Source organism: Patella vulgata, chromosome 3 (genome assembly GCF_932274485.2).
Source record: "Patella vulgata chromosome 3, xgPatVulg1.2, whole genome shotgun sequence".
Classification (NCBI taxonomy): Eukaryota; Metazoa; Mollusca; class Gastropoda; family Patellidae; genus Patella; species Patella vulgata.
In genome coordinates this window covers 75,609,972-75,636,961 of record NC_065881.2, presented here as the reverse complement: position 1 = coordinate 75,636,961, position 26,990 = coordinate 75,609,972, and the positions used below count along the sequence as shown (strand labels likewise).

General features: G+C 33.7%; 1 protein-coding gene across 2 annotated transcripts in view; it reads left to right on the top strand.

Annotated features, from left to right (window-relative positions):
- The window catches only part of LOC126816656 (centrosomal protein of 78 kDa), a 98,131-nt gene that overhangs the window by 26,165 nt on the left and 44,976 nt on the right, over nucleotides 1-26,990 (top strand). The window contains exon 1 of one of the 2 annotated variants that reach the window (XM_056099259.1): nucleotides 11,043-11,274. The exons of the other annotated variant lie outside the window; for it this stretch is intronic. The gene's annotated coding sequence lies outside the window, so the exon portion shown is untranslated. Of the gene's footprint in view, nucleotides 1-11,042; nucleotides 11,275-26,990 lie in introns of those variants that run through there. 2 annotated transcript variants of the gene reach the window in all.

Below are 26,990 nucleotides of genomic sequence, written 5' to 3'. Positions count from 1 at the left end.
GTCGGTTGTGTTATCTCAAGTGACAGGTGCAGAGAGAAATTGGATTTTCTTAAAGGTTCCATTGTTTGTGAGGAAATCAATATAGAATTTGTAGAATAACAGACGTAGAAATTGTAAACGAAGCGATGGACAAGGATGTAACTTATTACAGTGACAGACGTGTTTCTATTAAGAACTGACGTCTAATGGCAGTTTCCACATTAACTAATCAGAAATGACAGGAAAATTTAATAGATTTAAGGAAATTTTGTTCACTTATTTGGGAATATATCTGGGGAAAAGTAATTGATTCATCTAAAAAAAAAAAAACAATTATCAGCCATGACTATACTTACAAAGCAGTTCTTCTAAACAATTTATGTTGAGAGTTCAATAATTGAATAACAAAATGAGGAAAACCATTAGATATAACTCTTTGAGGCCTGTTGTCTTTTGATCTAGTACTTAGATCTGTTCAAAAGATGTATGTTAATAGTGTAAAATGCACAAAATAATCGATGTAACCATCAATGCAAAAATACATGAAATAACCATTTTATTTTTATTTTTCAAGATTTTATTTTTCAAATTGTAGCATGTAAAAACGATATTAAACTATGTTACACTAATGTAAAATAACATTTCTGAATGTAACTCAAATTTATTTTTCCTTAATTATAGAAATCTAGTTTTTCAAAAACCATGATCTATTTGTGAGGCAATTTGTACATCAACAAGGCTATTAAGACAGCAGTTTAATGAAGTATAACTCATACATCTCTCTTAAGACATAATTATCTTGAATCAAAAGTTATAAAATATATTCCCCACTTGTATTGTGTGATGGTATTAATATACTGTTGAGATATTATTCTCATTGATTTTGATCGCATGATAGACTAACAAGTAAAGAAATAATTATTAGCCCCCGTAGCACAGATAACTAATCAAATATTATATTATAGAACTTAATGTAATTGGCCAATAAAAAGTAGTTTGTGTATATAGCACCTTTTTTTTATTTGATTATCTCTCTAGTTCGATTTTTTCTCTCTCTCATTCGTTAGTGAAATAAAATTTGTATGGTTTTGCCAGAGATTAATTAAATACAATCGAAATATCTTTTCCTGTATCATAAAAAAAACTAACTTAAATGTACAAAGTTTAAAAACTGTTACGAAAGTTATATACTGCAAGGAGCCATGGTGGCTAAGTGAGTAAGACACTGTCTCGCTAGCCCGGAGGTCGCTGGTTAGCTCTCACTGTTGGAAGTGAAAGTTCATCGGGACTTTCCGGCGTGGTTTCCCCCTTGTCAATGGTGCAGGGCGGAGGGCCTGACAAGGACAGCTGTATAGTCGTTCGGATGATACAAAAAACCAAGTTCCTGTCTGCACATTGGCGTGCACGTAAAAGAACTCTTGACAGTTGGAATTTGATATAAAAATAGGTCGTAGTGCTGCTGTCTGGGCAAAATTTGCCTCATAGCACACTGTATGGCAAATGCTTGTCTTCATTAGCCCAGCCAGAGCAGACCAGTAGGACGTTGAACCTCATTTCATTTCATTTTGATATACTTATACAAATGTTAAAAAGCACCCATCAACTGTGGCAATACCGTATAAAAATTTGTTTAAAGATAACTCATTATTTATTGATACTATGTGTTATGAGAACCTATCAAGATAATGAGAAGTGAGATCAAGTGTTCTGAAAAAAAAATGGCTTTATACACAGGAACTGCGATATCTACTGATATTTTAGTGTACATGTAGGATGTTTCGGAATAATTGATGTTTCCCATTAAAATCTGCTGCTAGAAGAATTATTGATTCGGCTTAATGATATGATATTTGTGTTTTTTAATTTTAAATAACTGTAGATAAATTGATGTAATTTTAGAGTGTCTGAGACGACAGCCAGTTTCTATCATTTTGTCTGCTTTAAAGTTAAAGTGTTTTTCATCTATTCTAAATAATACATAACAAGATATCACAAAAGAAAAGTTGTTAGTTTATACATGTCTTCTACGGATTCGAACACATTAAAGATGCATTATGTAGTAGCTAAATGTCATTTATTTTTGGCCTCGGATGTTATATAAATTATTTACTTGACATTTATTACATAATCATCTCTCTAGCACATCAGATGGTTGTGATATTAAACAGATTGAACCACGATCACCATTTATTTTTGGCCTCGGTTGTTATATAAATTATTAATTTGACGTTTATTACATAATCAACTCTGTAGAGCATTCGATGGTTGTGATATTGAACGGATTGAACCACGATCACCATTTGATAATTTAATTTAGAAATGGATAATCAAATAAAGTAATTTAACAGAAATGTTCAATATATTCTTTTTTCATTATCTATTTTCAAACTACATGTATTATAGCAAGAACTGTCAACTCTTTATCTAAATCTTATACATAATGCGGGGGGGTTGGATGGCTGAATGGTTAGCGTGCGTGCACTGTATCATAAAGTCTGTCACTGAGTCGACTGGCGTGGTTTCGAATCCCCGGTTGTATGTGACAAGGAGTAGGGTCGCCTTTCCAACCACGTGGGTTTCTCCGGGTCATCTGGTTTCCTCCCACTGCTTAAGACCCCTATGTACAAGTGAATTATTGAAATAAAATTATACCATATGTTAGTCCCGAAATGACCTAGTTTGTGTCGAGTGGACATTGAACCCCATTTCTCTCTCTCTCTATACCTAATGCATCTTTAAACTGGGTTTTTTGCTGTTTGTATAGATCTTTAAATGACAAGAAATTGTATCTGATAGAATATTTATAAACTTATTATTGATAATGTTTTTCTTATGCTTGATATCTTGCTTCAAATTTCTATGAATAATTGAATAAAGATATGAATTACAGAAGTTATTTGAATGTCTGAATATATGATATGGTATGATAATGTGTTGGCAAAGGGATTTTGATGTGATAACAAGTAAAAGACTGGAAATAATGTATTAGGAATGGGATTTTGATACAATATAAAATTATCAAATACATCAAGAGGTCTCATAAAAAATACCAATTTCAATCATCTCCCAGTAAAAACAAATTTATGTATATCATGTGCTGGACAAAATGCCTTCTTCTTCTTCTTCTTCTTTCTTGGTGTTTAATGTCTGCTTCCACTGAGGGTGATATTGCAGACCTGTCATTGAGTCAACTGGCGTGGTTTCGAATCCCTGGTTGTACGTGACAAGGAGTAGGGTCGCCTGTCCAACCTCGTGGGTTTTCTCCGGGTCCTCCGGTTTCCTCCCACTGCTAAAGACCTCTACGCGCAAGCGAATTATTGAAATAATATTAAACCATATGTTAGTCCGAGTTTGTGTCAAGTGGACGTTAAACCCCATTTCTCTCTCTCTCTCTATCATCCACATACGCTCACACCAGGGATCGAAATCACAACCGAAAGCCAGAGGTGACAAAATGCCATGCCATGCACCAGAGGATCTGACAAAGTCTGAATTTATGTCTTTTGTCACCGTGTGGGAACTGTGAAATATACACACAATATGTACATTACCAATTACATTAAAACTAAAAAGAAAATAATTATTTACAGTCACAGTAACCAATTATATTAAAACTATCGGTAAGAAGAAAATAATTATGTACAGTACCAGTTACATTAAAACTAATAAGAAATGAATTATGTACGCTACCAATTACATTGCTAATAAGAAAATAATTATGTACACTACCAATTTCTTTAAAACAGACAAGAAAATAAATCAAGAATAAATTGGGGAGTTTTTATGATTTTATTCTGTCTCTATTTAGTGGCAGTAGAAATAAAGATTTCAATTCCAGTCTTTCAGCTATGGAACCTAATACTATGATAACAGCATCCATACATGACTGCTTGAAACATTGATGTTTAATGATGTTGGAGATTTTTTTTTTAAAAGGGAGAACGTTCAATTATTGATGAAAGTTTTGTCAGTGTTCGCGTAACCTTTCTGACTTGGGTAATCTTCTTCAATTAGCACCTTATTGATCTGAAGAAGGTTGGTGTTGTATCGTCTGATGTCCTCCAAACGAACATAAATACCCTATTTATCCGAGTCGAGGAATGGCGAATCTTTTACAGATTGTAGGGTATCAATTTCTGAGCCAAGTGAGCGAACAAATTAAAGGGTTTCGAGTTTCTGCATGGTCCAACTTTCGGAAGAATTGATGATGTTTTGAATGGGGGAAGCTCTCTATCATCTTGTTATATTAATGTTTTATTGAAACCTTGATGACAGCGCTGTTTGAAGACAGATGACGGAGGTGTCAGACTATCAGAAAGGAAATGAACTGTTAATGAACCCCAATAAATCAAAACCAATATCCTAGCATCCAGTGTAAACATGACCAGGAACCATACTTTATGACCAACTAAATGCACTAATGATCAATTGGAAAATAGTCACATGATCAAGACTACTTTGATAATCACCTCCTTATCCTACTTCTGCTTTACAAAGATGGCCTCTGTTCCAGTTTGTTTAATATCTAATTTTATTAGAATATATCGAAAAGATTGTCAAATAGCAAGAACAATAACCGCTTAGTTTAAAGGAGCTAAATCGCTAATATTAGGGACCTAGATATTGGCCCAAATGGATCGCAATGCATATAATAATGTAATCTGATTTTATATGAACTGATTTACATTCAATTGTTTCCATTTTAACTCTAATTTCAAATCAGTTATGTCCAACGAAATACGGCATGAGTTTCAACCGAATGGAAATTTCTAGCGTCTGGCTATTCCAGTCTATTATCTCCAGATAAGTTATGGCTTCACCATTTGACATTAGTTGTAGAATATATCTAGCCTCGTTCTTTCTGGTCACTTGTTACACTATGGTACTCGATTCGTGTACCAATGGTAAAATGTTTATTTTGTCTTAAATATTGGATATCAGAAACCAACTTTTTCCCGGTAAGATCACAACATCAATGTTGATTTGAATTGACAAATAATTCGTGTTTTCAACGTGTAAGACTTTGGATGATATTGAGTTAGAGACTTAGCTACTTTTAATAAAACTCCAGAAATTAATGATGTTAGTCCAGAAAATATTTTGTAGCTCTTATTGAGAAACCAATTCCTTTATTAATAAACTAAACTGATCTAGAAAATTTGAAGAGAAAAACTGCACCACATATAATTTACATAAAACAAATCTACGGACAAGACGCAATACGCAGAACTCACAAACAAACGTACATATCAAATTAAGTGAATGGATCCGGGGGATAGCCGTAAGTGTCCACTGCGCTGTACAGACCTGGGCCTGTAGTGATACAGACTTCATCCAAAATTTAAACAATCGGGAATACACCCCAGAGGAAACCATTGTGTAATACCAGTATTAGTCATCATCTGCTATATGCCACATAAAATATGAATGTAAGCATATTGAAGTAAAAATTACCTATACAATTACAAGTAACCATTGGTGAAATGCTAAAAGGTCCATGTTAAGTGAGAAATGTTTTAAGTATTCAATAGAATTGAGGTATATTGACTATAAAGTTAGGGCATATGTTCCATTTACCACAAAAACAGAGGAAAAAACTAAACAATACTGAATACAAAGAAGCATTACTGAGAAAAAATATGACATGTATCGTATGGGTGAATCTCAAAACATATGGTTTTGGCATATTTTATTATGAAAGTTTCTTCTCAAATAGATATAGTGTTCTGACTTTCAAGTAGAAAATACATTTTACATATTTCTGTAACACACTTTGATCGGACAACTATTGCTTTCCTTGGTGATATTCTTTCAATTTTCTGTTAAAATTGTATATTTCCTCTAGGAGTATGACCAGTGTTTAATTGTATGAATTAACGCTGTACTGCTTTCAGTACCAACCCAACATATGTCATGCAGTGTGCTATAAGGAACATTTTGCCTTGACAGTGGCACTTCGCCTACTGTTTCTTGCCAGTTTCACATTCCTAACATTACTGACAAGCGGGAAGAAACCATGCTGGATATTCTGAGGAACCTGTGACATCCTGGTTTGTGAGCCAGCATCTTACAGGGCTGGCGGGGGACTACAGTCATAGGATTCTAGGCGATGGTCCAGGGGCCACGTAGGCCCCGGGGGTCTAGATCGTTTGGGACACTTTCTAAGCAATTTCTGCCTAGTAAAATTACTCAGACCCCCACTCTGCCGGGCCTGTCTTACGGACAGAGCCATTATGGTTCTGTGTATGAAGTAAGCCAGATAGAATGTAAGGAATACATGTATCAAAGTGCATAATGGACTATACAATGATTGAAAGAATTGCATCTAGATTATGTCAATTGTTCAATCAATTTACATAATGTGAATGACAGTAATCAGAAAGAATTGTGCAGATTACATGAATAAATATCACCAGGAGAACATCAGCGTTTGCAAATTATACTTCCCTTGCTTCAATTTCAAATGAAGAACTACAGAATCAATAAAAACCTGTTGAATTGTATTCTATCCAGTTCGTTTTCATCATCATTTAATCAATCTAAAAATCATTGCTGATTACATATTGGGATTTAAAGAGGAAACAGGGCCCATGAGCCATTGAAATTTTATTATTCAAAGAAGCATTAACACAATCTCCACGAATAATAAAGTTTAATAATATCGAATAATGTCATATTGCAAATAGCCTTCGATTCCTCGATCTAATTCCTAATTATTGTAACGTCAATCTGCTTAGAGTACCCATGGTTCATTTAACTTTTAACGCCTTGAAAACCTAATACAAATCTGCTTGATTCACGAAATGAAAGTTTTACAGATTCGTGGTGTAGTAAGTTTTCTCATTGCCCAGGCAGCAAAGAAATTTTTTTTGACCCCAGTTCTGAAATGTTTGTTTTGTCCTTGATAGTGTACATTGTTTTAAAGGAAGTAAATCGCTAACTCAATATCATCCACAGTCTTTGATATTGCAAAAATGACTTATTAGTCAATTCAAATCAACATTGATGTTGTTATCTTACCGGGAAAAGATAGGCATCAGATATCCAATATTTAAGAAAAAATGAAAATTTTAAAATTGGCACACAAATTGCGTGTCAGAATGCTTTTGAGCACCATTTGTAATGAAACGACTCGATGAATGATGCTCAACATACCCCACAGGAGAATACTACTGGTGTAGACTAGAATAACCAGATGTCAAAGACAGCCATTCAATTTGGACTCTTCGGGTATTTCGCCCATCATAACTGATTAGCAATTACAGCATAAACAGAAACGATTGGATGTAAATCAGTTTATATACATTCATAATACATTATAATATGCGTTGTGATCCATTTGTGTCCATTTCTAGGTACCAAACAATAGCAATTTAGCTCCTTTTAAACCATACTTTTATTCTGGCATTTGTAACTTTTAAGTATTCCCATATGAATACTAACATATTAACATGTTAAAGATACTTTTCCATAAAATATTTTATCAGGTGGTTATTTTCAGTAAAAGTATGGCAATTTGGTATATGTATGGAATTGGAAAGTAGAAACATTCAATCTTACTAGAAAAAAAACTGGATTCCCTAAAAAAAAAAAAAAACACTGATGGAGAGCATATAGGACAAACAAAAATGTAAGGGTTTCCCTTACCAGCAACCCAATGTGACATCAAAGGTTGCATGCGAAGATTGTCTGGTTTCTCAGCATTAGTGAGCACTTGATGTATATGTTGATAAACTTGATGGTGAGTTTAAACGTACAACAGTTTCTGTGATAAAAACTACAGGAAAAGACGTGGTCAGTGGATAATCTGAGAATTAATTACTCTTCGATATTTTTGATAAATGAACAGCGATTAAAGACAACACCGTCTTTTATGTGCAATGAATTCTCCTCCGGCTTTGCACCTGTTGCTAAGTCACATGACACAAACATGGCTTCTTTTAATTGATTTTTTATAGCAGGGGTATTCCCTAGCAAATACAATATGTTTTGAAAAGGCTTTGAAGCAAAATTTTCATAGATTGATTAGTTTGAATATGTTTTTGGTCCAAATATATCATCAGATCACCCAGTTCGTACGCGGGAAGGTATCTTTAAGTCTAAGAAGAGAGTGTTAATTTCTGTAATGGCCAACTATGGTATTACATACATGAATTTACCAGCTATATTCAGATTTTATCTATATCATACATAGATACAATCAAAGCAATTATAGTGGCATATTAGATAGAACAATTTGTCATCATTAATTGGCTTATTGACTAGTCTGTAATGCTGCTGTCTGAGCAAAATTTCCCTTTGTAGCACACTGTGTTGCATATGCCCATCTTCATTAGCCCAGTTGGTCCAGAACAGTAGGACATTTCATTTCTTGATTACATTGCTTAATGAAAGTTATTTTGATAAATTGTTTCAATGGCATTTAGTAATTGAAATGGAATATACAAGTCACAATTCTATGGAATACAATTACTGCTTATTACTGAGCTTCATTACGACTAGGCTTCTCTAGTCATTATCAAGCAATGACTAGAGAAGCCTAGTTGAAACGTGGTTCAGTAATAAGCAGTAATTGTATTCCATAGAATTGTGACCTGTATAAAGTTATTTTGGTAGCTAAAGCAGAAATATAGTGCCCAAACATTGTATTCGAGAAATGTGGAGGTTTGTAAGTTTCCATAAGTAGATTTAAATGATAAAATATGTTTTAAGTCAATGCGAAGACAAGGGTTTATTTTTATAAATTTATAACAATATTGCTACACTTTTAAATCTTGATCTTGGATGGGGTTGTTTATTGCAATACGCGTTGGAAATATACATATAAATGCCTAAAATAAGTGATTCAGATGAACAAGAAATCAATATCATTGTTAAATCTGATTTATCACATTATTTTCAGTATACATTCAAGCTTAACAACTCTAAAAACAAAATGATTATCGGTGCGCATGGTAAGATCATTGTCGTTGATAACTTACTGGTGATATACCATGAGGTCAATGGTGTTTTTTCTCTTTGTTAAACTTGTAAGGAAGCTATACCAGATGTAACTTGTGTATATATATTGGAGTGGGATGTTGCTTGTGGTATTTTCGCTAAAAAAAAGCATGATGTATTGCTTTTGAGAAGTGATCTCTTTATATATTTATCTTTCATAATGCCTACTGTTGTACAGTAGTCAGTTACATGTTCATAATAACATCCACCACATGGTACTGTCATCACGGTCTATCAAGACCCTATAATTATCTTTCTATGGTTGAATTAATGATGGGTTACCTTAAACATGCATTATGCAAGAGCAAAATCTGCTTATTACAAGTCTTTCTTTAGGCCTGAAATGTTATCTAAATTATCAATTAGACATTAATTAACTTATCCAGACCATAATAAACTCTCGATGTCAAGGCTAGCCTTCGATGTTGGCTGGATTAGATTCTTATATGCCGCTAACGGCCGTTGATAATTAAATCAGAAAAAGTGGATAATCGAGACTATGCTGTTTATATTAATGATTTTAGTAATGATGACCGAGACTATGCAAAAATTTCACCCGCTTTTTTCTCGGCTCATAGTGGATCAATTTGACTGAAATTTTCAGCAAATTACCTTTACACCATCTAGTTTTTAACTATTATAGCGAGAACTGCCATCTCTTTATCTTATCTCCCATAATGTATCTTTTAAGTTGCAATTTCATATTTTTACTTTATATTTTTAAAATTTATTAAAATAAAGCCTTAAATTATGGTATCTATAAACAGTCCTACCTTGTTAAAGAATAATCCTATTAATCCTATAATTCACTATTGCCAGTTGAGAAATTGGCAAAAATATCATTTCCTCTTCAAATTCAAACGTTTGAAAATAGCTACTCCATGGTGGAGAAAAGAAAACAAGGGAGGTAATTGTGTTATTATTTCCGGTGTAAATGAGTTTTAAGTGTGAGAATGTCACCTATGATCGTATAATAGTGAGTTGACAACCTATTGAGCAAAAGACATAGAAATAATTATGTTTTGACTTTCTTAGAAAATATGAAATTGTATAACTTTAACACTGATATAACATCTTAGAGCATAGTCCTCTTAACGAGTATTCTAATAAGAATGTATGTTAATGGTAATATTTTAATACATGTATATAGTTAATATTATAAGCTTATTCTTTTATGTCTATAATCTTCTTTGTATTCTTTTAATATTTTAATCTATGTCTAAATTGTGTTTATGTTAATTGTAATGTAGGTAGCTAAGGGTTAAATCTTCGAATATATAATATATAAATGTGAAGATGGACCCAGGGAGGACAAGTTAGGGAAAAGAAACAGTTAGCAGGCTCCATTTAACTTATGCCAACTCTTGAAATTATACCTCTTTAGTTGTGCATAATTCTGTATACCTATAATATAGTTCTGAATTTTGTCTGTTGTAATTGTTATTACTGTATCGACTTAAAGTACTACAACTAACTGAATCATGAGTTTATGATCTATGAATAAGAAGAGACCACAATGAAGCATTGACAACAGTACTAAGAACCAAGCCAGTTACAGTACAATTAAAAAAAAATTTGGACGTGGAAAGGCTGGAACTGATTGCTAACCGTTACTCATCTTGTTGGTGTTCTTCTTGGGGCAATGCTCTTCGAAAAAGCCTAAGACTCTTGTCAATTCAAGTCAGATCGACATAAAAATTCTGCATCGATTTGGTGAATTAGATTTTTGAATTTCATCCACAGAACAAAGTTATGATGTCATAACTGTGCCAGCCTTTGTTAAAGAAAGCTTTTCGAATTCTGTCTGTACAGAGTGATATAGGTCTATATGCAGAGAAAAATACATTCTGTACCCGAATGAGGTGGAACTCTATGTACCATCCATATTCTCAAACATCATGGTCAGTTCCTGGTCTGTAGTATGCTTGTACTTGTTAATTTACTTGATCGATGATTGTGAACCTAATACATTTTCATTCCATAAGATTTGTTTAGTGGCATTAAAAATGACATGTTTATCAAAGCGATGCATTAGAATAAAACGTGATTTATAAAAGTTTTTTGTGGCAGACTTCTGATAAAGAGCTTAAGTTAAGAAGCAGTCGTTATTCCGATCTGTTATTTGTCATGCAAAAACCCCAATTCCATACTAATTTCTACCTGACATGCCTAGTGAATAGCCAAATTATGTTAAATGGAAGCTGTGAAGCCAGATTTGAAATGCTTGATGATGTTGTCAACGACCAATTGCTCTTTCCATTAACAGCGAGAACTTGTAGTTGTACATAACGGCCAGTAAGTGAAACATACAAAAGGAAATGACGATAATGTGCAAGCTCATAGAGAGAATGGATCAAAGTATCAGTGTATTAGCTCACACTTCCCGTGATATCTATAACGGCGGGATTAAGTTAAACCGCGCATTGACTCATTCACTTTTAAATGGATTCTCTAGATTCTTTTTTTTTTCTTTAGGAACCTGTTGGTAGATTATTTACCAGGTTTTTCATTAATGTCTGCTCATAGTGAGTTATTTTGAACCAAATTAAACCCATATTGAAACTTGAATTTTGTCAATTTAGGAGTGGTTCTATATATATGTATACTCAGACATTCAATGAGTATTTGTAAACAGATTTCTAAGGTGGTTAAGTAATTTTGAACCTTTTTTTCTATAGCAATGATTATTAGACATTAATTGATGTACTTTGACTCTTACAACAAGCTGCAAGACATTTGATGAGTACATGTACATGTAGATATGTAAACAGCTTTCTAAGGTGATTCAGTAATTTTGAACATTTCATCGCTCATTGAAATACAGTATCTTGGTAATGAGGTTATATAATTATACATTACGTATGATGCACTTTGACTCTTACAAGACATTTGTACTTAAGTTATTATTTCACCCACAGTTATTATTTCACCCACAATTCATACCACACAAACTTTACCTTGGGTTGAATATGACCATGGTTATGTCTGACCAATGTTTAAAGGGAGAAGACCAGAGTTGTTCATAGGACAAGATTTTTAAAGGTCTTACACTGATGGCAGCATGCTTTCAAACATTTAAACATATATCACCATATACAGATATATAATGTTGAATATTATAATATTATAATTATTTGATGCAGTTTAAGTTAAATTTATAGTGAGTTAGGGGCTTTCTTCACCAACTAGGACATCCCGAGTTCGATCCTAGTGTTGGCTTAGTTAAATTCCTTAAGATTTTCCAGGATTGTTTTCCTTTGTCTAGTGGTGTACACATGAGATCATAGAAAGAAAATATGTGTGGTTGTTCGGAAAACCAAGGTCCTGTGTCCATATTGATGTTCACATATTAAGAACAGAAATTAATGAAGTTGAAACAGGCATTACCTAAATTTGCCTATGGCAGGTCTTTCTTTGGGCCGATTTTAAGTAAATTAGAGCAGTTGGACATTTAATGATTTAATTTAAAAATGGAGAAGCGAGGCTAAGACTTCAATAACAAGTACGATAGTTACGATCAGTACACACATCTGGTTAAAACTAAATATACAACCATTCATAACTTTACATAATGCTCCATTAAGTGAAAACCTAATGTCTAGGAAAAGTGTCCCTCACAGTATATAGCATGCTTTTCTCCATTAACTCTGTTGATGCAGAAAAGTAGAATGTGTAAACCCAATTTAATTTCAGTTCAATTCACACCTCCGAAAGCCGCCAAACCGGCTCTTGAACCATTTCTTTGTCTAAGATTGTGACATCCTCATAAGGGCATGCTGTGCCGTTATAGACTGTTTGTTTTCCATTGTGATCAGCCATGCCATATAACTGATGATTTGTTTTTAAATTTGTTGATGGAATTTCTTTTAACGGAATGTGTTATAAGTGGCATGTTTAAATCCTGAAGTGAATAGCTAAAATATTTTTTTAGGTGCTTTAACCTTAAGCAAGTCACGTCTTTCCTGATTGTCAAGAATATTATTGAATTTTGAATGTTGATGGCTCAAGCCGCAAATACAGAATAATTACAACACAATCCCACGAATTTTCTTAATCTTTTTTTTTGGATGGAAATGTTTAATCTTTTCGTCTTTTAGTTTTTCATTCTACATGATTGTAAGAATGACATTTATATTAGTGTACAAATGTAACTGCCATAGAGGCTACAGACTTATAACAGATTGTTTTCTAATTTCATTTGAATCATAGGGACAATGACATGACAAGCCATATTGATTTTCCCTTTTCTCTGTCCATCTATTGCAAAATGTGGGCGTATCTTGAATTATATAGCAAAAGCAGTAACTTCATGATTGATTTAACTGCTGAATCTTGTATAAATCATTTGACTTAATTACAATTATAAGAGATTAACAATAAATTTAAGAATTTATATTTTATGGAGAAAATGACAGAAGATTATCATTATTTAAATTTTATGAAAATAGGAAATTATGAAATATTATTCATATCTTGTACTTTTGAATTAAAACACATGGTTCATCTATGTATTTTATTATAACATCCTTTAGATCATGGCGATCCACAGTGGTTCAGTGAGTATATGATTCTGGCTTGCTAACCAGGTATCAGGTTTGCTCCCGGTTTTGGCCGAGAATATTTCTTATGATTTCCGGCACGATTTCCCCTCGTCAGTTATGCCGGACAAAGTGCCTGGCAAGGACAAAATTCCCCTCATAGCACACTATATACCTGTCTTAATTGGGTCATCAGTTGGTGCAGAAAAGTAGGACATCAAACCCCATTTCATTTCATTGGATCATTTTAAAATTAACCAGGAGGATTCTGTTTTTGATCCAAATCCAAGAAAGTTGATCAGGATTTTCCATCCAGGATTCCCTGTTGTCCATGATGCATGAGGGTATAACCTAGCATCTGGTCATTCAAATAGTATGAAAAGCAAGGTCTCGTACAATTGGCAGTACATCATAGATCCTCAAATTGCTAGAAATCAAAATAGGCCGTAACACCATAATCATTTCATTTAAATCATTCATTTGACATCTTCAGTTACATGTATGATCAATTTGTTATGCATTTATGCAAATTCTATTAAGACAGTCTGCAGATAGAAGAGTGGACATCAATAATTAGAGTAAACACTGATTGATTGACTTTGACCTTGAAAGTTAATCAGTCAACCAGTTGATCAGATGTACCATAAACAAGTCTCACATTACTCTCAATCCATTTCAAAACATGAATTTTTCATCAACTCATCAAATCAGTTTTTTCAGATGAAATTGAACTTTGGATTTTAGATTATAGTTTCAAGTCTTCATCAAATGAGTTTCTTCAAATGAAATTGAATTTTAACCGTGGATTTTATATTAGAGTTTTACATTTTTTTTATTTATTTATTTCTGCTTTAAAGTTATTAGCTAATGCATCTAATTCGAGGAGAAATTTCACACTTTGACAAATAAAACTATTTATCTTATTCCGGATCGGGACCAAGGACCGTAAAGACTTTTCTTTCTCTTAAAAACTATAGTTTTATTGAGTTCACATAGTTAAAGTTTTTTGTTATTGCATTTTTGTATTTAAACTGGTGACTCGACTGTGTTGCAGAATTTTTCTTAAACTCATAGTGTTTGGCTTATGAAATCCAAGTCCAGACTTATGTTGTATCATATTCCATTGAACAATATTTTGTATAATGTATTGATTGCCGAATGAAAATTTGTGAGCTAAATGAGAAATGATATCAAGTATTATTAACTGGAGCAATGTTATGGTCCTGAATTTCATAAGTTGAAGGCTCTAAGTTTTATGCTATGTTGTATGGACAAATTATTAACCATATATTATATAAATGTATATTTTGTAATTTAATACTTTTATTTAATATACAGCAGTGAATTTGTAATACTTTATGTTGTACATGTATATTGTACTATTTATGATTTAGTTGTCTTCAAACGTCTCCAGAATATATAGCAGCAGACACACTAGGTGAATTCCTGCCCAAATCATTTGGCCGAATAAGTGGACACACTAGACGAATTCTAGGCCAGTTTAACCAGTCAATTGCATCATTGTCACATGATTAAACATGGCAGCAACCAAGAAAAAGAAAAAAAAAATAGCTGCGGCATTGGGATTTTTTAAATTTTACGCCGCATGCATCTCTGTGGAAAGAAGTAAGAGAATAGGTGTAACTGGGTGAAAACTTGAATCCATTGCTGAGACACACAGTTTTAACAATCTCGTTCGAGAATTTGCCGAGGAAGACATTGGCAGTTATGAAGCCATGATAATCTCCATTTTGTCTTCAAACAATCATGTTACTTCTCGAGATCAGTGGTGATTGGTTAATGAATTTTACAAAATCGGGTGAATGCTTGGGTGAATAAAAAGATGGTGAATGAATATTCGGCCGAAAATATCAAACATATTTGATTGGAGCGAATACAAATTCAGCATCGAGCACAGTAGGCGAAATTCAGCGGCCATTTATTTGGCCGAATCATTCATCTAGTGTGTTCTCGGCTTTAGGGCACCAAAGAACTCTCATGACCACACATTCATGACATCTTTTCTAGTTGTACATATTGTAAAGGGTAGTCTACTAGAATGGTGACACATTCATTTGTATGGATGTCTTTCCAATTATTGTTGGCTTGAGTCATTGAATTGTTGAGAGTACTTATTACATTAGATAGTGATCGAACTGATGAGAATTGATGGAACTTGACGGAAATTGCCATGATTTAAGTGTTTGACAAGTATTATAGCCTCTAATGAAGGAATTCCATTGGCCGTTATTGATCAAAGACAGTCTTGATTGTTGTAAAGTTCTAGAATCTACAGGTTGTCCTGGTGACATGAAAACAGGGTTTTATATTATCCTTGTAAAACTTTAAAATTTTAGTGGGGGAAACGGACAGACGGACAAAAAGCTCTAAAGTAACCGATTCCAAAATCCTTAATATAAATTCTGTTTTTGACCCTGACAAAAATGTACAAAACCAGAATACTGGTTCCTTAAAAGTGTTCAGGAGCACTTAATATATTATTAACCCCGTTCCAGTTTCTGGAAATATTTTAGCTGGGGGGGATGAATGGTTAACAGAGATTGCAAAATTCTTTAGAAAATGTAAATTCTCTCTATGACGAAAATGAACATAACCAGAGAGTGTTCTGTCTAGCAGTTAATATAGTAACCCCATTCCATGTTTCCAGATGTATTTTGTCAGTCCTAGTTTTCATGGGGTGAATTTGATATCAGTGCACCTTAACTGTTTACTCAATTATATTAGTACAATAGGGTTAATTGCCAATATGGAAGCCAAGGTGATACATCATTGTCCATGCTGTAATAAGTTAATGGAGCCTCGTGACATTTTATAGTACAATTACAGCGTTACATCATTGACCAGTATATTACCAGGAGAATTTTCGTGCTAAATTACATTAAATAAGCTCATTAAATGGAGTGTGAATGGGTCATAATCACAATCATTCCAATAAAACCTCACAAATTATTCATATATTGAGTATAATGTTCAGAGATCAATATCATAAAGTAAAGATATGAACTAATTACTTATTTACTCAAACTCTATCTTGTTCTATTAAAGGGACAACGTCAGATATATAGTTGAAATTTTCATCTAATTTTATCCATGCTAAAATTTCATTGATTATTTAACATATATATCAACCAATTGTAAATAATCTCCTGGTTTGTATTTGTTCGGATTAAACCCATCAATATATCTCACCAAACATCGTCAGCAGTGGATACCGAATGTTGAAAAATATTGTAGTGTCAGCAGTGGATACGGAATGCTGCAAAATGTTGTAGTTTGCGTCGCGAGGAATAAGAAAATTGCTCAAGTAATGATTACAGACCTTTGCTTTAAAAAAAAAAATAAGTCCAAAACTTTTTCCAAGTACAATTTTCAATAAGGGTATAAAATTTTTTACAGTACAGGTAGTGTACCACAACTCTGGTGGTTGAATCATGTGCTTAATGGAGGACCCGGCGGCTCAATCTGTTTCACAGTGGTATTGTGAAGACTAATATTATAGCTCTGTAAAAGATGACTGCTTTATCATGTGACGTCACATCACACTGTGTCAATCATTGGCTGAATGGCACTGCATTGTTTACATAAGACGCTACTAGTCCAGGCAGAATGGCACCTTTTACTCATTTAAATACCCATTTACACTGAATGGGAAATATTTTTTACCTACATATACTTGAAACACCTTTATTTATTTTTCTAATTTAATATTCTAGAATTTAATTTGCAGAGGGAAAAAAGTTAATATTTGGGGCTCATTAAGTTGCATCAATGTCATCCCTATCAGTGACTGCTGATCAGTGTGATAGTGGCTTAGTAAGTATTCGTAGCTGGCTTAAATTAACCAGGAAAACAGAACATCTAGCCTGACTTGTAAATTTGTTGCTGTGCACATTAAAGAACCCTTGACAGTTGGAATTTGATGAAAAGTAGAAAGAAACATCTACGTCCGGGACAATTTTCTACGTATTAGGCCTAATGGAATATGCCCTTGTTCATTAGCCAAGTTGGTGCAGAGAAGTATGACTATATAAACCTCATTTCATTTCATTTATTTGCATTGATTCCCTGCTTGAATGTGACAAGGAGTAGGGTCGCCTGTCCAACCTTGTGGGTTTTCTGTGGGTCCTCAAGTTTCCTCCCACTGCTAAAGACCCCTACTCGAAAGTGAATTATTAAAATAAAATTGCACTATATTAGCCTGGAAATGGCCTAGTTTGTGTCAAGTGGACTTCAGCCTTTCTCTCTCTTTCTCTCTCTCTCTCTCCCCCTCTCTCTCTCTCTTAGAATTGTTACATCTCTAAAATAATAGGTTGTAATGGAACATTGCTTAAGTATTTTGTGGGCGTATAAAAATGACATTTGACTTGTTATAGGAATTGATCAATATAACTTGACTGTAATCAATAACTAAAATTACTTTTAAAGATAGAATCTGTTGAGAAGATTATCTTCCTTAAGTATGAGAGCTAAATTTAGAATAAGAGTTTCAAATTATTGTATTCATCATCCTTAATTCTTTGAAGTCGGCAAAAAGCTACTCGCACTGTCAGTATTTGTGAATGTGGCTGTATTTAAAACGGCAGTCTGATGTTAGAAAGAAACACTAGATAGTGCTATAGGACAATTCTTCTTCACAAACTTGAAGATGTCATAAAATCTAACTACATTTATGAAGCTGAAAATTGGAGGTGTAAGTATCAGAGGGAACAACATAAAAGTAAAATAGGGGACATTAATGTTTTGATTTCATTACAGATAATCACAGGCAATCATTATTAGAGCTGTATTTCATAACCAGAGAAGATATGGTTACTGCATATGGAGTCTTCCCTTAAATGCGATATGATTATCACTGTCAAGATAGCCCCAGACTAAAATACACTCAATTTGCACAAATATTTACTGAAACCTTTCAAATCCACTATATTTGATCTTGGAAAGTCTCTATATCATATTAATATATTTGTCTCAAATTTTGTACACAATCTTATTTAAACATTTGATTGAACTGCTTATAGTCAATTTGGAAAACGGCATATTTTATTTGCTAATGGACTTTTGATCAATAGCCCTTAACTCTTGAATTAGAGGGAAGTCAGAAATGACAGAGAATATTGGATTGTATGTTTATGTTGATGAATATATTGATATTTATTAATATTATATAATATCATAATTATACATGAACAATGATTATTTATATTGATCAGTCTGGCAGATTTACAAGTTTATTGTCAACTTTACGCAAGGTTATGCCGGGATCAATTTTTAAGATGTCACAGAATAAACAAGGTTTTTTTTTCTTGTATTGTCCGACCACATTCTATTCTTCAATGACCTTTAACCAGGATTATACAAGTCCATTTACTTTGTCTATAATGATAATTCCCAGCAGTGGTAATAAGAGTAGCAATGGGACTACATTAGAAACTGAGTAAGTTCCCAATTGTGCAACTTGTTTCATAAAGTGGGATACAGATCGACATTGCCATATATTCTGAGTGTGGTACAGCACTTAGTGTCAACAAAAATATCCGATAACTCCCTAATTGTCAATGCTGTCTGTAATTGTATGTTTTGGGATGTAACTTATCCCCAAGGTTATCTTTCACAAATCTTACAGTCTACAATACATAGGAAAGGAGTTTAATGCAGAGTCAACGGAAAATAACTTACATGGGTCATTTTCAGACAAGCATGGTAATTTTTATTTCCATTTGCATGGTGCAGTAGGAGAATTCTGCCCGGATAGTGGTCTTTCCACCTACTACTCATCCTTTATTCAAATTGTCAAGGATTCTTTTATATTGATGCCAATAGATATAGGTGGACTTGATTTTTCTTTCACTTTGATGGGGATTGGGCGGCCGAATGGTTAACGCATGCACGTTGGATCAAAAGGTCTGTTATTTGAGTCGAATGGCGTGGTTTTGATTCCCCGCTTGTACATGACAAGGAGTAGGGTTTCATGTCCAACCTTGTGTTTTTTATCTGGGTCCTCCGGTTTCCTCCCACTGCTAAAGTGTAAGACTTTTGCTAGAATTTTTGCTCTTATAATTAATGGTGGCATTATATTTCATTAATTAATGTCTTTGGCCAACTGTACTAAATGTGCAGTAAAAATATAAGTGACAGGTTGACACATAAAAAGAGTTATAGAAACAAAACATAGCCAGTCATATCAGTAATTGCACAGGTTCAGGGTCATGAATAGCCTAGTCTATGTGTGATGTCCATGATTCCTTTTTAAGACAGATTTTCATTCCGGAGAGATTACCATCTGAGTTCCTAGACCATATGATGTAGCAGTTTCTATCAGCAGACTCGTCCAGCGATTCTGGCTGGATGAGGTTTGAGAGAATGACTTTATTCTATTATGCATTGTACCATACATTTATGTAAGCAGCTTAATGTATAAAATGTAAAAATGAACTGTTGCATTGTTATTCCTGGTAAGACAAATATCTTAAACATGCATTATGCAAGAGCAAAATCTGCTTTATTACAAGTCTTTCTTTAGGCCTGAAATGTTATCTAAATTATCAATGAAACATTAATTAACTTATCCAGACCATAATAAACTCTCGATGTCAAGGCTAGATAAGAAGAACTAAATACACAATGTGAAGGGGAAGCAAAGATAATGAGTGTAAATACTAGACAATCACAAGGCTACTAAGATATAGTAAGAAAAGATGCATGGGTCGTAGGTAGAATGTGGTGACCGGATTTAGTTCCCCGCTCTCCACGTCTGACAGAAAGACCCATGGTGCTACAAAAGACCCCTACGTGCAAGCAAGTTTTTGAAATAAAATTAAACCATATGTTAGTCTCAAAATGACCTAGTTTGTGTGAGTGGACCTTAAATCTGTCTCTCCTCTCTCTCTCCCAGTCCTCTGGTTTCCTCCCACTGCTAAAGATCCCTACGCGCAAGCGAATTATTGAAATAAAATCCAACCATATGTTAGACCCGAAATGACCTAGTTTGTGTCGAGTGGACGTTAAACCCCATTTCTCTCTCTCTCTATTGTAGTCGAGAGCCCAGGCCTCTGACCAGTTGACTGCCTCTGCCCTGGCTATACCTATATAAGGTTAATAAATTAATGCATGAGGTCCATCAACAAAAATATGAATTTAATTTACAAAGTTTCTGTGCATTATCAAACACGGTTGACAGTCACAATTTTGAAGTGGAAATCTTGGATTATACATACATGTACATATTTATTTTTACTTAGAATCTGGGATATTGTACCGCCAAGAAAAACAGGAAATATGAATTTAATTTGCAAAGTTGCTGTGCATTATGAAGTGGAAGTCCTGGATTATACATTAATCTTGTTTTCTTTGATTGGTCATAATATATAGACCCAAATGAAAAAGGCCAGAATATTTCGATGGATGACAGCAAGCAAATTTTCAATTACGGACAGTTAATACAAATGTCAAAAGTGAATTAACAAACCCCTACTTGATATTTGTTTTGTTTGCTTATAATTACTTTTCTTTTGTTGGGTCACTTTAATTAGTTGTATATGTAGTTAGTATTCTACGTACCGGTAGGTTGTATGGCCATTACATTGATTGATATTTATTATCAAGACTGGATAATTTGTGTACGTAGACAGTTCTATCAGGTAACTCTTAGACCTTTCTGTCTCAACTATAATTATTATTGTATCGAATAACCAGAAAAATGCCAAGGAGAAAGAAAAATCACATCTGGCACCATCAGGACCGTGACGAATTTAATTTGCCATTGGTTTATAGCATAGACATTATCTGTTATCATTTATAAGGCAACTTATTTTATAATGTGAAATTCCTTGATAAAAAATAAATTTCAAATCATTATTTTTCTGGTTACCGTATAAACAATCTGTACTGAGCTCTGAAGAGTCTGAACATATTCAACATAAATTAGTCTTATTGTTCATTGTCTGAAATTTTCCGACGTGGTTTCCCCTTGTCAGTGGTGCAGAACGGGGGGCCTGACAAGGACAGCTGTTTAGTCTTTCGGATGAAACGAAAAACCTAGGTCCCGTGTATACATTGGAATGCACGTAAAAAATCCCTTGGCAGTTGGAATTCGATATAATAAGAGTAGGCGATAGTGCCGCTGCCCGGGCAAAATTATCCTCCTATCACACTGTATGGCGTATGCCCGTCTTCATTAGCCCAGTATAGGAGCAGAACAGTAGGAAGTTAAACCCCATTTCATTTCATTGTCTGAAAATCTTAACCACATATTTGAATGACTGATTTTGTTAATAATTGTCAAATTAGCTTGGAAGTTACACCTGTTAGACAATGAGTTAACTAATCATATATCCTTTCATTTAAATTGAGCTATGAAATTAGCAAATCTCTAGGTTTTTTCATTATATTTCCAACAAAGCATTGTAATTAATAAAAATGAATTATAGAAAGGGTTGGTGTGGAAACTGGATTCTTACTCTCTTAATACACAGTCAGTGCTTTCTCAACCGCAAAGGCTATCGGTTTAGTCATGTATTTGCCAGTCTTCAGTGAATGGAGAGCTTACCTTCCAGTCAATACATGCAATAAAATTATGATTTCATTAATTTAATCCCAGAACACTATTAGTACAGTATAAACTTTATAGTTTTTATATTAAAAAAGTATAAAATACGAATGATTGTCATATTCTTCGTCAAAAATATTTTGCTTATGTCAAAAACTAACTGGCAAGATTTTGAAGTGGTACTTGCTCTGCTAACAGATCACATTATTAGGCCCAAGGCTCTTGATATTATGATAACAATGTTTTCCAGAATTAAATAAGATAAAATATTACAGTATTTAGAGAGCTCCATACAGACCTAGAATTAATGGGTTTAATTGTTATCATTTTTTAATATTTTTTTTTTTTTATCTGTTAAATAAAGTCAATAATATGAACTAAAATTAATGAAAATGTATTGATTGTTATAGACATGTCTTTATAAATAGTTAAATACATGTATAGCCAGATGTAATTTTGTCCACTCCACTCTTTTTGTTTTAACTATACTTATTTGTTTTTTTCAATGGTATTTTTATGCATTTATACTATTAATTAATAGTACACCATGTAAATATACAAAAAATATCTTAAAACAAATATATCTTTTCAAACTTTTCAACTGTATCATTGTTAAGTACCCGTACATATATAGCTTTCGACATAGTCACAGATGAAAAATTTGTGCTTTTAGCGCAACACATCCTAATAACAGTGCATGCAGCCAGTGACAAGACATGTGTGCTGACAGTCCCAATGCAATGTACAATGAATAATGATTAAACCTCCCTATGGTGCAATTAAACATTATAATATCTGTAGATGATACGTTTTGACAGACAAAAACATCCTGACACACAGATGTCAAATGTTTTCTTTTGAAGGAAAACTCAATAAATGTCTTTGATATTTGAACTCTTTTAACCTTTGATTGCTCTGTTAGGAGTCTACTATTATATATTGTACATATTTATGAAGTAAGAGGCATTTAAAAATAGGTATTTTTTAAGAAGTGAAAAGATTATATTTGGAGTTTTTAAAAAGTAATTTTTCATTTTCAACATACCTGATTTAATACCTGTGTATCATGTGCTTATTTTACACATTAACTTTTGTCAATTCCTTTCCTCGAACTTGCCACATTTCTTTTCTTTTTTTAGATGACTTTACGGTTTCTCCTTCACAACAATTTGTAAGAAAATCTTACAAATGACAAGATTTAAAAAGCGTGCAATTATTCATTATTATAGATAATTAGCCACAGAATTGACTGTCAACTCTAATGATAGTCGCGATGATCAGCCTCAATTTCTCCACGTTTTACTCTCAGATCTCTAATCTACACACTACAAATTGTAAAACTCCGACCAATCGGCCTCTATAAGTTGAAAACTGACTCGCTATAACTAGTTGCCAATGACTGCATGTTCCAATCCAATATTGATCCCTTGATATTGCCAGTGGCACTGCTACAGGCTTTTGTCTGTTGTGTGGACTCTTTTACTAGCTTTAGTCTTGTATTGAACCCCGACAAACATTGTTATGGTGGAATAATCTGGGGGATGTTTGAATGTTTTGTATTGTCCTCGAGATTAAAGCATTAAAAGCTTTCCTTCGTAAACAACATTGCCTTATAATTTAAGTATACAAGATGAAAAATTTACAGTGTCAATAACAGTTTTACATTCTTTTGCATTATCAAAGTTAATCTTAAGATATTTTTTTATGAAGTTAAAAGACACCTACGTGACCTCTTATCTAATTGTTTATGGCAATAAAATTGTATGTTGAAGATCAACGCTTGACTGAAAGTTGGCATCAAGGTAAAAAGTAGGCAAGTCTTTAACTCAATATCATCCAGTCTTTGACATTGCAAACAGGACATATTAGTCAATTCAAATTAACATTGATGTTGTTATCTTACCTTGAAAAGTTGGGCTTCTGATCATGATAGCCAATATTAAAGGCAAAATAAAATTTTAAAATTGGCACACGAATTGTGTGCCAGAATGCTTTCGAGCGCCAGTTGTATGAAGCGACCCGATGAATGAGGCTTAACATATCCCATGTAGGAAAATACTACCGGTGTAGACTGGAATAACCAGACGCCAAAAACTGCCATTCAATTCAAACTCTTAGCGCATTTCGCTGAACGCAACTAAATAGAAGTTACAGTAAAAACAGAAACGATTGAATGTAAATCAGTTTATTACATTATTCTATGCAGTGCGACCAATTTGTGTCTAGGTTCCAAAGAATAGTGATTTAGCTCCTTTAACAAAATGGAACACAATTCTAGATTTATTTTGATAACAAAATGGTATGTTACATTATTGTAATTTGAATTGTTTTTGATGATTCAATGATTATATCTGGGCTAAAAACATTTAAATCCCTCTCAAAGCATTTTAATCTACAGGAAACTACCCCATCCCACAACCATTTATTTTAAGCTGCTTTGTTTGTCTTTTGACTTAATTGAAGAAGAATCCTATATGAGCTTGTATTTTTCATTAGTTGATGTCAATTTACCATAAATATCAATGCCTAAAAACATTTAAATCTCTTTCAAAGCATTTTAATCTCAAGGAAACTACCCCATCCCACAACCATTTATTTTAAGCTGCTTTGTTTGTCACTTGACATTGAAGGAGAATCCCATTTCAGCTTGTATTTGTCATTAGTCGCTGTCCATTCACCATAAATATCAATGCCTAATTAAATTCTTGGATGATCTCCTGCCAACTTTGAATATCTCAACACATAAGACTCTCTCCCCTTACTTCAGTCGAACAGTATGTTTTTCTGGGAAACCAGTATTTTTTTAGCAAGATTTAGTGTCTCTACTTTCCGTATGCTGGATACTTTTATAGAAATAACTTATCAAATATATTATTGTGGGAATGTATTGTTAATAGTGTATTTTTATAGCATAGGGATATTAATAATATTATCATTTATTAAGCGACCTAATACTGAAGAACAGTTTTTATATGCCCACATATTTACTGCCAGAGTTATGGCCCTTGATCACTTTGAAAAATCTTGTGGACGATCTAGAGGCTAAAGATGACTTCAAGTTTATACATAATGGTCAAGGTCATGAAACGAAGAAACCTATTGATTTTCAACGATTTCCGATAATTACCGACCCAGACTTCTTTGAATAGTCTTGTGGACGCTCTAAGAGACCAAAGTTGTCATCCAATTGACTTTAAATTGATACACAGTCAGAGGTCGCAGTCACGCAAAAATCCGCGTATTTCACACATTTTTTTCAAAATAAACGCAAATATTGACGGACGCTGCGTAATTTACACACAGAAAATTTCCCCGACGTGAGAATAATTAGATTATTCTATGTCGTAGTTTGTACAATTTATGTGCTTCACCCGGCATTTACACACCTCTACTGCACGTAGTCTTTGTAGTTTTTTATATTTCCTCTTATTTCATTCATAAGTTCATGGCAGTAAGCCTACGTAACTATCCTATTGGAAGCAATAAAGCGCATTTCATACAAGACTTGGGATTGGCTAGAACAAGATATACTGTTTACATTCAGCCAATCAAATGTTGGCTTTCATAGCGATAGTTTTCTCTTTACGTCCTGTCGAAGTGAAAGATTGAAATGACTGTGCCGTCAACCATAGACATGCCGTTAACCTCCAGTCGTCATTAGATTAAATACAGTAGGCATATCAATGAAATAAGGACGCTTAAAATAGGGTTGTTCACAAAACGACTTTACATGCTTCTATATTGAGTATTTTTAGAGGCTCTAAGTCACGCAGATGTAGAGGGCAAAAACGCAAAATTTTGGAATGTCTGCGTATGTTGACGCAACTCGAAGACAAAGAAGTCTGTTGACTTTCAGAATTATTGTTCTTGAAGACCTTAAAAAATCTTGTGCGCACTCTAAAGATCAAGTTATTGTCTGATTTACGTTAAATTTAAACACAGTGTTTATGGTCATGAGACAGTGAAACCTATAAATTTTTAACAAAATCAGATCATTACTGCTGGAGTTAATGACCTTGGTCACTTTTTAAAATCCTGTACTGGATGTTTTCTTGAGACCAAAGTCACCATCCAGTTGACTTATTTGCAGTGTTTATAAGGTCATGCAGTAGTTTCTAATAAATATTGCCGGAGTTGTGGCGCTTGATTTTCAACCATTTCTGATAGATAGAACAGCTACATTCATGATAATACATGTTTTGTATACTAAATGTTAGCGACAACCCTTGTTGACTGCTCGGATGACGTATCTGCTGTTGGTAGTGCTGATATCAAGTATCGATACATCGCCAATGCATCAATTCGGCTGACGCCGATTCGATTCTTGGTCCTTTTTTGTATTATCGATGCATCGGCAACAAATACTAATTATTAGCTTTATGTGTTTGAGGACTCCGAGGAGTTCACAAGTTCGTCCACTAAAATAAAAAACACCTTTTCAATACGTTTTTCTGGTTTTTTTTTTTATAATTCAAAATAAAACAACATATATGTAACAGAACAATTCAATGAATCCCGCACAAAGTATTAGGCTTGACCTGTTTACCCTACGTTTCCGTTATGTTTATCTCCATTTTCCAGTGACTACAAAGACTGCGTTTGCTGGTTACGTCCCCTGGCTATCATGTCCTTTAACCCCAAGGTCAATTTCACGGTTCATTTAAATGACCAAACGAACTGTCAGAAGGATAATATTTCGTGGACGCTTTTTAACGCTAGTTTTAAAACGATTCAGTCTTATTTTCTGCTACGGGGAATAGAGAATATACTTCATAAACCCCTATAGACAGGATTTGATACGCTCTGTATGAATAATACAAACACTGTCTCTTGTAATCACCTCACACACTCACCCCTCGTGCCTTCACAACAAATTTGAACAATGGCTAACGAGTGTCAATTGAAGT